Source organism: Sinocyclocheilus rhinocerous, unplaced genomic scaffold (assembly GCF_001515625.1).
Source record: "Sinocyclocheilus rhinocerous isolate Xijiao unplaced genomic scaffold, SAMN03320098_v1.1 scaffold2388, whole genome shotgun sequence".
NCBI lineage: Eukaryota > Metazoa > Chordata > Actinopteri > Cypriniformes > Cyprinidae > Sinocyclocheilus > Sinocyclocheilus rhinocerous.
The window spans coordinates 25,875-37,824 of NW_015626362.1; the positions used below are offsets into that span (position 1 = coordinate 25,875).

The 11,950-nt window shown below is 35.8% G+C and overlaps 1 long non-coding RNA gene across 1 annotated transcript in view; it reads left to right on the forward strand.

Moving 5' to 3' along the window:
- Positions 1 to 11,012, forward strand: part of LOC107712075 (uncharacterized) — a 13,784-nt gene extending 2,772 nt beyond the window's left edge. Inside the window, exons 2-3 of the long non-coding RNA XR_001636763.1 lie at positions 9,690 to 9,697; positions 10,944 to 11,012. This is a non-coding gene — a long non-coding RNA (uncharacterized LOC107712075). The remainder of the gene's footprint in view (positions 1 to 9,689; positions 9,698 to 10,943) is intronic.
- The last annotated feature ends 938 nt before the right edge of the window (positions 11,013 to 11,950 follow it).

The window sequence follows — 11,950 nt, forward strand, 5'->3', positions numbered from 1 at the left end:
GTTTCAAACATTTCAGCGTCATTACTCCATAAGACACGGGTATAACACATTCAAAATATTTACACCAGAGCAAATATTCATGAACAGAAGCTTAGTTACATTCATAAACACAAGCACACAAGCATTGCATACAAAAATACAATCCCAAAACTATAGTTATAAACATATATGGCTATATTCGTGAACAGAGAATATCCTATCACAGTAAAGTTTTGACTAATCATTCTTACTGACATTAGGCTAGTAACATTATAACTCATATTACTTTTATATCGTATTTCTGTCTGTTATAGAACATAAAAAAAACATCCTGGCATCGTGACATTTAGATGCTGTGAATGAAACTTCATAATATTTCACTTGATTATTACTAATACAAAAGTAGGTTAATAAAAAGAGACTTACTGGTGTTTATGATCACTGCTGAATCAAGCCGCTGCATAGTTTTTTCCTGAGGTAATCCAAAGCTTCTTGAGGTGAATTCTGTCTTATTCCTCTCAGTGCGATGCGAACAGTAAAATTAAAAAAACTTGAGGTCTTGCTGCTTTGTTTGCTGTGATGTGGGCGTTTACACGCCACGCGCTTCACGTGGATGATTATTTTACAGATTCGATTGATGTATTGCTCTTATCTGTAAGATCAAAACTGAAAGTGTAATTTAAGTTCTTTTTGGTGTTATCAGGAGAAGATGCCACAAAACGCGTATCCGCGTTTGTCGACCCCAAAGGGTTAAGGTTTAGCAGAAAGAGTGCTTTATTCGACAAAATGGTTTAAGCTAGTGAGAATTTGGTTCAGAGATTGGGGTTTAGTGTTTTAACAATTCAGAAAAACTATTACCGGTTTTTGTAGTATTGTGTTGAATTTATCTCATCAGTGTGTAAGACTGTGTTTTAGTGTGTGTGTCTTTGAGGGTTTGTGTGTCATGTCTGAGAGTAAAGAGTTTCGCAAAAAAGAGGCATAATTTCAAGAAATGTGTTTAAGCAATTGAGAAAAGCTGTAAATCAGTCATTTGAAAAAAGCGTGAGAGATTCAGCTGTACCGCGTTTTCTCTCTCTCACTTTCTTAAAGTGGCTTCACTTCGGCGCATCTAGTCTGCAATACAACGAGCTGCTGCACGCTGTGATACAAGACTTTCACTCATGTTTCGGGACAGTTGACAGAACTGTCACTTGCCTAATTGGGTCACTGTTGCATCGTCAAAAAAAATTTATCAATTGCAAATCTTTTTAAAGTCTTTTTAAGCCATTCGGTACTCACGCACTCCAGAGGTGGTTTTCTGTGCGCTCACAGTCACATCAAAAGCGTGCACTATAAAGCCACCTCGTGAGTATCATATTGAGTAATTTTCTGCAGTTTGTTGAGCTTAAGCGGTCAAATTCACACAAAAAAAAACATCAAAATGGCTGTCCTGGGGAGTATCCTCCTAAGCACAGTCAGTTTTGTCTTAAGTGAATGTAAACAGTTGAGAAATAAATGCACGTGTATCAATATTGTGCATTGTGCATTGTGTCTTGTGTCTTGTCTCAGCAGCCTAATAAAGCTGTGCTGTCTGCCATTAATGTTAATCAAACAACAAAAGACAGAAAATCACTCACTGCTCTTGACTGAATAACTTTTGTAACTTTAATTTGTTTTTAATTTACAGTTTACAGTATATTTTTGTACCTGAATGCTACTGTTAGACCGAAACAGTTTCCAAAACGGAATTCAGGTCCTGAGTTTAACTGATAATATTGCTTAAACAAATTACAATATTCAGTGGTGAGATGATATGTTCTCTGCATGGAGTAACGTCTGGCGCAGAAAAAGAGTCGAGCATCTTACACTGATCTAAAACAAAATTCATCAGACATGTTCATTAAACAATAGCATTACAATTTTAAAAAGGTAGTGTTTGATACAAGTTAGAACAGAAAGTCAAACATCTTATGCTGATCTAAAACAAAAAAGTATGAGATGCTATCGTTAAGCAACCACATAAGATAGTTTTCTAAATCTATGTTGTAGTCTAACATTACAATTTCAAAAAGTAGAGTTTGATACTGAGTTAGAAAATAAAGGAAAAAGAGTCGACCATCTTACGCTGATCTAAAACAAAAAAGTATCAGACACAATTGTTACCTCACCCAATAAACAGACTGGGTGCCATGATGTCTGTGAACGACCCCAGGCCCCTGGTTACCATGGCAACCAGGACACTTCAGCCAGACCAAATAAACTTTACGACCTAATGGCATGTCGAGAGTTCTCCCTCTCACTATCTTTCACCCATAGGAAAAACATAATGCCCATAAAAACATACACTTCTCTAATTAATTCATAGAAAAACCTTTCTTTGAATGAACACACATATCCTTCAGGTCATTGCGTATATTATTACTGTTCTTGTATATTGTCTTTTGTATTGTATACTGTTGTATGCATGCTTATGATAGAACCACTCATTCATGTAGCCTTACCTATACCATGTTTGGTCTCTATGAATTCGTCTTCGGATGATCTAATTGAGAGTGTATATTATATGTTTATACCTATGCAACATATTAGTGTTCTAAGAATATTTAGTAGTTTTTTCATCAACACCCAATCGAATTACATATGCAAAAATACCATGCTCTAAGACAAAGAGTCATAGACTTTCCCTCCAAAAGTGCAAGTTACCATTGGCTCTTTGACCCCCGAGAGGTGTGACCTCGGCAGAACTTAAAGGGCCTCACATCAGTAACCGCCTCCCCAGTCTAGCTTCTTTTAGATTCTGAGAAGATGGGGACGCTGAGATAGAAGTCTTCTAAGGACACCCTAAGTTTGTGCCAGGCTTCGGCCTTGACTTTTCATTCAACAAAGATCCTAGGATCTCAGTTGATCTCTCTCTTAGATCTTCTTCACTTTCCACCTGGGAAGAAACTCCCAATCACACTTCAAACCCAGAAGAACATGATCGCAAGTCCAAACCTTGAAACCATCATGAAACCATCAAGACTTTCATCCAAGACTGTACCCGGTCAATGACCAAGGCAATGCAAATATAGTATATTTAACTAAACAAAACAGAAGTTTAGTATAAGATATAGACCCGGTTGTAAAACAGCGCTGATGGTTTCACTCAAAGGTTAGCTGTTTTCTTTTCCATAGCTTCATTCCCTGTTCCTCTAATGATTTCTTTCATCCACTTTGCTCCCCTTTGTATGTACGCGTGAGAGCATGTATGTTTGTTTGTTTGTTTGTTTGTTTGTTAGACTAGTTGGTGTTAGTGCTTAGTTAATAAAACCTTGGTGCATGAATTACATGAGTTTCTGATTCTGTCACAGCTTATGAATAATGTCCCTTTTATGATTCCAATCAAGCTACATGCCCTAATTCATTAATGCTGTAAGAATGTTATTTTCTGTGGCCATGAAAATATAATTTCTTAGAATTTACATGAAATTACACTGAATGTTCGCTGACCGAACAGATTAGATGATGACAATATTTATTCTGCTACAGTTACTACTGGCAGCTGATATAAATAATTGTAATTAAAAATCTATGTTACATTTTTAAAAAGGTATTTTCAAAATACAAAAATACTAAGATTAAATGTATTTAAATACAAAATACATTTTACTTTTTCCAAAGGTATTTAAATACAAAATACAAAATAGTATTTCAAATACACGTATTTGAAATACTGCCCATCCCTGTCTATGTTGCAGTCTAACATTACAGTTTAAAAAAGGTAGCATTTGTCACAAGTTAGAAAAGAAAAAGAACCGAGCATCTTACGCAGTACCGTCACATACATTCTCACTCGCTTACGTCTGGTCCCAGTCAAACCACACCCATTACCGCCCCTAACACTGGTGGGAAGCTGGTTGCATACCAGTGCAAAGATAGATTTAAATGTATGGCAAAAGAATTAAACACAATAATGTTTTTAAAATTAAAAAGAGTTGATTTTAATAAATCAAAGTCAATTCTTAATTAATGAAACCATTCATCATTTACCCTAAACCTTTTCACTTTAAAAATTAGGTTATACAAGTTTTCTTATAAACAATCACATCTAAGCCACAGGAAAATGTTGTTTTATTTTAGCTCATTTAGTTATTCATGATTGATTCACCTGTTCCTTTAATCGGTCTTTGATTTTTGTCAATCGTAAAACTTGTGTGGTATAACAATTTGAACGCGTAGGCTACATGTAGGTTAGTTAAAATATGAAGATGAAAGCAGTAAAATAAGAGAGGATTACTTTTTGATTTTCCAGCTGTAAGACTTGTTATCAGTTGAAACAGACATACAATGTCTAACATTGTTCGACTAACATTGTCTAACATAACTGTTTTACAACATCATACGAAATGCAAAATATCTCGGCTCATGCACCGCAATGAAACGAGAGAAGGTTTGAAGATGGGAGGCAGAATCTGTGATGCGTCAATATCTAATCAGCCAAGGTTGTAAAAAAAATAAAAATAAAAAATAAATAAAAATGTAAAACATCTAAATCTGTTTCTGGGGTTGCGACTCATTTGCAATCCAATGAGTTTTGAGGGATCTGGCATTTTTTAAATTTGGTGTTGTGTCAGGAAAAAATTCAGTGGTCAAAGGATATCCATTCCATCCGTTTTATGGTATGCACCTGAAAGTGTATCCAGGTGAACTTTGCCAAAAGTTCATGGAAAAGTTCAGTGGGTCAAAGGATGTGTAGCCTATTGGACCTTTTTAATGACACACATCTGGAGAATTTATGTAGAGGCATCTGGTGGATTGTTAGGTAGAGTTTAGGAAGAAAATATTTTTTTCTAAGAAAAGCGGAAATGTTTATAATGTGGATCTGTTGAATGTGGCTTCAAACTGATGTTCAGGATGAGATTAGATAAAGAAGAAGTCCATAACAACAAACTTAAATAAATAGGGATGAAAGTGATTGTTTTAACAAACCGGTCTATGCTGTTGTTCAAGTTTCATTTGTTATTTCTTTATTCACTTGAAGATTTTTCAACACAAACATACAAACGCAAACATGCAAACATGTGCACAAACATTAACACCCACACACAACCCCAAACATATGGCGCTTTTCCACTGCGTGGTATGACTCGGCTCGGCTCGGCACGGCTCAGTACGGTACAGCACGGCATGGCTCGGTTTGCGTTTCCACTGCAGTTCAGTACCGCTTTAGAGTGGGCGGGATTATTCACATGTCGTTATAGTAGCGCCGCCTCTATTGCCGCGACTCCTGAAAAACATTTTCATTCTGCGTCGCTTCATCAAGCTCTCGCTGGATCCGCTTCTCTGCTATCAACAAGAGGAACGTCTGTACTTCCTCAACAGACAACGAAACAGCCACTTTTTGGTTGTTAAAAAAGGTGCGCTTGTTCAAAACAGTTGCGTTCAATCCTTCGCTGGCTGTGCTGATTTAAATCTAGCGGTTCTGTTGTGTTTGTGTCGCAAGTTCAGTGACGCAGGTAGTGACGATTCTCTCCGGCCAATCAGTGATCAGCAGAGTTTACACGTCACGTTTTGGTAACGGTACGGTTCACTTGGAACCTCACTCGAGGTGGTATTAAAAAAGTACCAGGTACCAGGTATTGTACCCAGTGGAAAACCCCCCAAAAGTGAACCGTACCGAGCCGTACCGTGCAGTGGAAAAGCGCCAATACATGCAAACACAAACACAAACATACAGCAAAAACACAAACGTAAACATACAGCAAAACACAAACATACACGCAAACAATTGGAATTTTTATGAGGGGTAATCAATCAAATTTTGACATAAAGGACATTGTATTCACTCTATCAAAGACCCCAGGTAACAGGGCAACACCACTTCCTAGTTTACTCCCTTTCTTTAGACTTCATTCAATTCAAAATAAATTCTAAGTTGTACAGCAAATAACATATTCACCCTATAAATGCTTAATTGTTCATACACCAAGCGCTTGGGAGTTCACGCTGGGGCCCAAATTCGGTGGTGCACGGATAAGCAGTCAGGAATGAATGAAAATCGGTTGTTACTGTGTGACACTGTCACACAAGAGACATGTTTTACCACTCTATTTATTGCAATGATTTTATGGATAATAGAGTTTTAACTGGTTTATATGTTTTCTTAAGTCCATTTTATTCCTCTTAACATTTTAGTGTGTATGTCTTTAAGAAATGTATGGTTGGCCTGTCATGTGACCAGTCACATGACAGGAAGCAGGAAATATTTCTATAAAGAGAGCAGCATGCCAAACAAACAGGCAGCCACTAACAGTCACAAAACTTCCCTGGATTGTGGAGTTACCTTCCTGTGGACTCACCTTTCCAGACACAATTGCAATCAATTGGATTATCACTTCTGTTGGACTGTATATACACTGGTGGACACTCACATTGGGACATTTCAGCACACTAGGACTCTTGGACTGTTTTAGGGTATGGTGCAATGGACTGTATGATTTTAACAGCATGAGTTACCTGGTTTTACTGTTGTTTTAAAGTCTCATGTGAATATTGTAAATGCACCATTCTTTTGAAACGTATTTCTCTTTTATGTCATTCTTTTAACACATACAAACCTCTCACACAGTAAAATCTGACCCCATTTTAAACTTTGTAACCCAGCCTGTTAGGCTGATCATTACAACTGTACACAGTCAAACTCGTTACTCAGAATCCACTACTTGAAACTTAGCTCCTCAATAGAAATGGGAAAACAGTCCAGCGATGAAATAAGTGATGCGTCACACCAGAGAAGATTGCCGATGATATGTATTTGCATATCCATACCATGAAGGCTGGAGCTTCCTCTCCTTTAACAGATGAAAATGTGTCCTTTTTTGGTGTAGAATCACATGAATATACTCTGATGCTGTTCTATAACTTTTCCTGGGTCCTTGACTCCCAAGAAAATAATAAACACTTTAGTCCTCTCTTCTGAAGCACGGAATGGCGGCTGCTACGTTGAGCAAAATTCGCCCATTTATAGTCTTTAAAGACACAGAAAATCTTCCTGTTATACTGAATACTATTTTGGACATGAACACTGTCACTGTAATACTTAAAACAGCATACAATTTTTTAAGTTTTCCTGCCTTACTAAAAAACAGCGAACCAAGCCTTCTGACCAAGCAGCTCTACCCCCCTCGAGTTCCTCCCCCCCATTCTCACTGGCCAATTGCAAACACACCAAACTCAATGGAACATCTCATTGGATAGCATTTTAAACACTTTAGGATACACTTTACGTAACAATAATCAAATTGCAATGTATGCACATAAGACATTGAAATACATAAAAATATACATCCAAGGGAAAATAATAAAATAAATATATACAAATATTCAGGGGGTTACACTCTGAACATCAGAAAACAGGCTACTAAAAAGTCACAAAAAAAACATCAAAATAAAAGCAAACTAAGAAGATAGTAAGAACATTCAGCTGCATAATTTATTCATGCTGCAATGCATGCTGGGAGTTTTGTACCATTCTGGCCCCCAGCATGCATTGCGGCATGAAACTTTTTTTTTGTTAAGTCACCATTGTTGAGATTCATGTGCTGATTCTTGATGTCTGTGTGTGTCTAAATGGTGCTGTAGTTATAAAGGTTTTGTGCATAAAATGTTTTTTTTTTTTTTTTTTTTTATCTTTCATAATAGTTTGTCATCCCATAGCATCATATACTTATTGTAAATAACCTAAAACAAATAATAAACCACACCATATCATTAAAGATTAGCCACTGAAAGAGTTTAGTGAGCCACTAGATGATGATTACACCACCATAAACAATAAATCAAAATCATTTAATCACACTTTTTTTTTTTTTGTGGCTCCCCTTAATATAAAAAAAATGTGCTTTACAGACACAGTTACAGCAGCCAGAGAAAAACTAACATTAAAGAGTCAAGGGTCAAGAGCCCAACTAAAGCAAACACTGATCGCCACAATGGTGAGGTCAAACGAAACATTTTCAATAAAACATCTAAACATCTGTTAATTCTCAAAGAACTTTTGTAGATATGTGACAGAAATAAAGTCAAACTGTAATAAGTGAAGCTGGTAATGCTGTTTGTGGAGTTGTTTAATCCTCCTCTGCTCTTTTATTTCAGTTGGTTTCATCTAAGGCTGTGGCTATATGTCGGTTGTAGTTTTGTTTCTTATTCTTTTCTTCAGTTAATCTGCTTGTTAACAGCAGGTGTTCATCAGAGTCTGAATTCACTCATTTGTTTTCAATCACTCTGTCAAGTGGACTATATGAGTAAACTAATATGTAGGGATTATTGAATGAGGGTGTATGGTGTGATTTCAGAAACAGTCTCTGAGTGTCGACTCTGAATGCTGTTAATTCACAGTATACTGCAGAAGGCTACTTTCTCGAAAACAACTAATATTACCCAGAATGCATTGTTTTCTATGGGATTTTACTGTTTTAATAAAAACGGTGTGTTACTGTCAGAATGTGGTCATTTTTTACAGCAAGTTTTTACAGTGTGGGTTATAAATGGGATGGTTCACCCAAAATTGAAAATTCTGTTAAAAGAAATGTTCCCCACAAGGTCAAAATTTACTGGTATTACTATGCTTGTGGGGACATTTGGTCCCCATACCTTGTCTAATACCAGTACACAATACACACACACACATCTATGAACTGTAACAGAGCAAGTTTTTGCAAATAGTGTAAAACAGACACACACACACACACACAATTATACAACACACAAATGAACTGCTGTGGCTATAACTATATAGCAAAACTGAATCTGAAGACTCAGATAAGAGGTTGAAATCAGATCAGACCCAGATGGATTAAACTCTGATAAAGCATTTCTGTTCATTTTTGTTACTTTTTAATTAAGTTTTTATGTTATGTGTAACAAAATGCGTTCTCTGTGTTCAGGTTTGACTGTAGTAATACTAATGCAAAAACTGACACTTTCACATCAACTTTTCAAATAATAAATATTTAAAACTTGACAAAAAGTAGTATTTGAGAATGTCTAAATATATATACAAACCCACAACCTAATAAAAGTAAGTAATTATGTTTAATTATTATGTCTCAAAATAATAGTAAAAAATATTATTGAACAAAAATATATTACATTGATTTTACTGAAAAAAAAGAGTGTTCAGTCACTTTTGACTATGAAGACCACAAGTGTACCTCACAAATCAGGAGCACCAGAGGATTAAACATTGAAAAATGACTTTAAGCTGGAGATACTAAAGTAAATTGATGTCTAACAATTTAAAGTTCTCTTTTTTTTGGATTCCATATTCAGTTGTCAGTTTTTGCTTTACAACTAAGTATTAGTTCATTTGTATAAGGAACAACATATAATTCAGTTTAGGTATTATGTTGTTTAGGTAATTTCTAGACAAATTAATCAGCTGAATGTTACATTTTCATTCTGGTTTTAGGCTTTCAAACTGCGGTATCACTGAAGAAGGTTATAAAGCTCTGGCTTCAGCTCTGAGATCAAACCCTTCACACCTGACAGAGTTGGATCTCACTGGAAATGATCCTGGACAATCAGGAGTGAAGCAGCTCAATGATTTACTACAGGATCCAAACTGTCAACTGAAGACACTGAGGTGAGACGTGATGAAATAATACAAAATAAATAAATGATGTGCAGGCTAAATTTATTTTAGATATACAATAATCTGGATCAAAATGATCAGATCAGATCAGATGCTGCAGGTTCTGTTGTACTGATGATGACAGTCAACACAGTTTAGTTGTGCTGCTATTCTGGAGTATGGTATACCTTGATAATTAACATTTTACTCAACTCATTTGAATGTTTCTGAACACACTGAAGTTTAATTTCCATCAAGCTAAGATTCACTCTATCACTGAATATTTACAGCAGGTTTGTGAGTCTTCAGATGATCACAAACATTAGGTTTTACACGCCTGTTTTCTCTGTGCTGATGTTTCTCACTACTCCTGCTTAAAAGCCAGAAATATCTTGAGGCTTTTAATTTCATACTCTGTATTCATACCGAAAATCATGATCTAGTGAGCTTTTGCTCTTCTATTCTCTGGGACTTTTCTGTTGTCCTGAGCTTTAGGACTGAGTGTTGCTCTAGTTTCTTTTAAAAAGACTGTGATCATTAGTCTTTGTTTTTCAAGTATTTGTGTATTACAACAACTAGAGCTCATTTTTAGAATAATAAAGGGATTTTGTTTAGTTTTTTGATCTTGTCAGTCATTTTTGTAATGCAATGGACCTTTAGTTCAGAACTGAATTGAATCCTGCTTTATCTTCTCTTCTCCAGGTTTTTGGGTCCTGCTGCAAATGAAGCCTGTCAGTATGTGACTGGAATTGTGGGTAAAAACCCGTTACTCCTGAGAGAGCTGAATCTGAGTGAACATGAACTAGGAGACACACAAGTGAGTCAGATCGCTGCTCTACTGCAGGATAAACACTGTCAACTCAACACACTGACGTGAGTATTGTTACTTTATTTTAAGGTGTCCTTGTTACAGTGCAACTATACATTTAAGTACTGAGTAATATTAATTAACTACATGTATGGTTAGGGTTAGGATTAGGGTTTGGCTTAGTTTACTTGCATGTAATTATGCGTAATTAATTGTTATTATAATTTTAATGTAATTTTACTGTAGTTGATAATATTTTCTCATTTGTTTGAGTCAGAGCAGTATTTTCCCTCAGCATCACAAAGAGCCACTATAATGTGAAGTATCAAAATTAAACAGGCAATTAAAAAGTGGCATCAAGCTTTAAACTAGGGATGAGCTGATCCGATACTCATATCGGTTAATGGCTTCAATACTGTCATTCTTTGTCGGATCGGGTATCGTTCAGACAGGGCTGATCCAAATCTGCTATTTTTTAACTGTTCTGTTACTATTACTATTACTAAGACACAACAAATATATAAAAGCAATATAAAGCACAATAAAGTTTGTGCACTATATTGCAAGTCTTCTGAAGCCATATGATAGCTTAATGTGAGGTACAGATAAATATTTAAGTCCTTAAATTAAAGTTCATGTAAACTCTTTTCTCCGCTGCAGCTTTCAGTCATTCTCTGTTCAATTCAAACACTGGTCACATTCTGTTACGACAGTAAGCTCAGTAAAACTCTCTCCAAGATCATTCTCAGTGTTCCTATTGTTATCATTGATTTTCAAGATTTCAAGATTTTTATTTGTCACATATTGAGTTATATATATAATACATAACCAGTAGTGAAATGTAAGGCAAGGTAAGTTTATTTATAAAGCACATTTCATACACAATGGTAATTCAAAGTGCTTTACATAAAAGGAATTAAAATAATCATAAAAAATTATAATAAAAACTTTTAAAATAAACTAAAATTGATTTAAAATGAATTAAAACAGTTAAGAATAGAAAGAGATTATACATAAAATACAGTGCAATCAGTTCGGACGTAGCACAGTGCTCATTCACTAAATGCACAGCTAAACAGATGAGTTTTGAGTCTGGATTTAAATGTGGCTAATGTTGTAGCACATCTGATCTCTTCTGGAAGCTGATTCCAGCTGCGGGCGGCATAATAACTAAAAGCAGATTCCCCTTGTTTTGTGTGAAGCCTTGGTTTTTCTAACTGACTTGATCCTAATGATCTGAGTGGTCTGTTAGGCTTATATTCAGTGAACATATCTGCTATGTATTTAGGTCCTAGGCAATTGAGTGATTTATAAATGAGTAAAAGTACTTTAAAATCAATCCTAAATGTAACTGGAAGCTAGTGTAAAGACCTGAGGACTGGTGTGATGTGCTCAGATTTTCTAGTTCTAGTCAGAATCTTGGCAGCAGCGTTCTGGATGAGCTGCAGCTGTCCAATGGTCTTCTTGGGAAGGCCGGTGAGGAGACCACCATGAGGTTGAGACCGGAATAAGTAGCAATAGAAGAAATAAATTCTGCTTTGTTAACAGTAGACTAGCAGTTCCAGAGACCAACT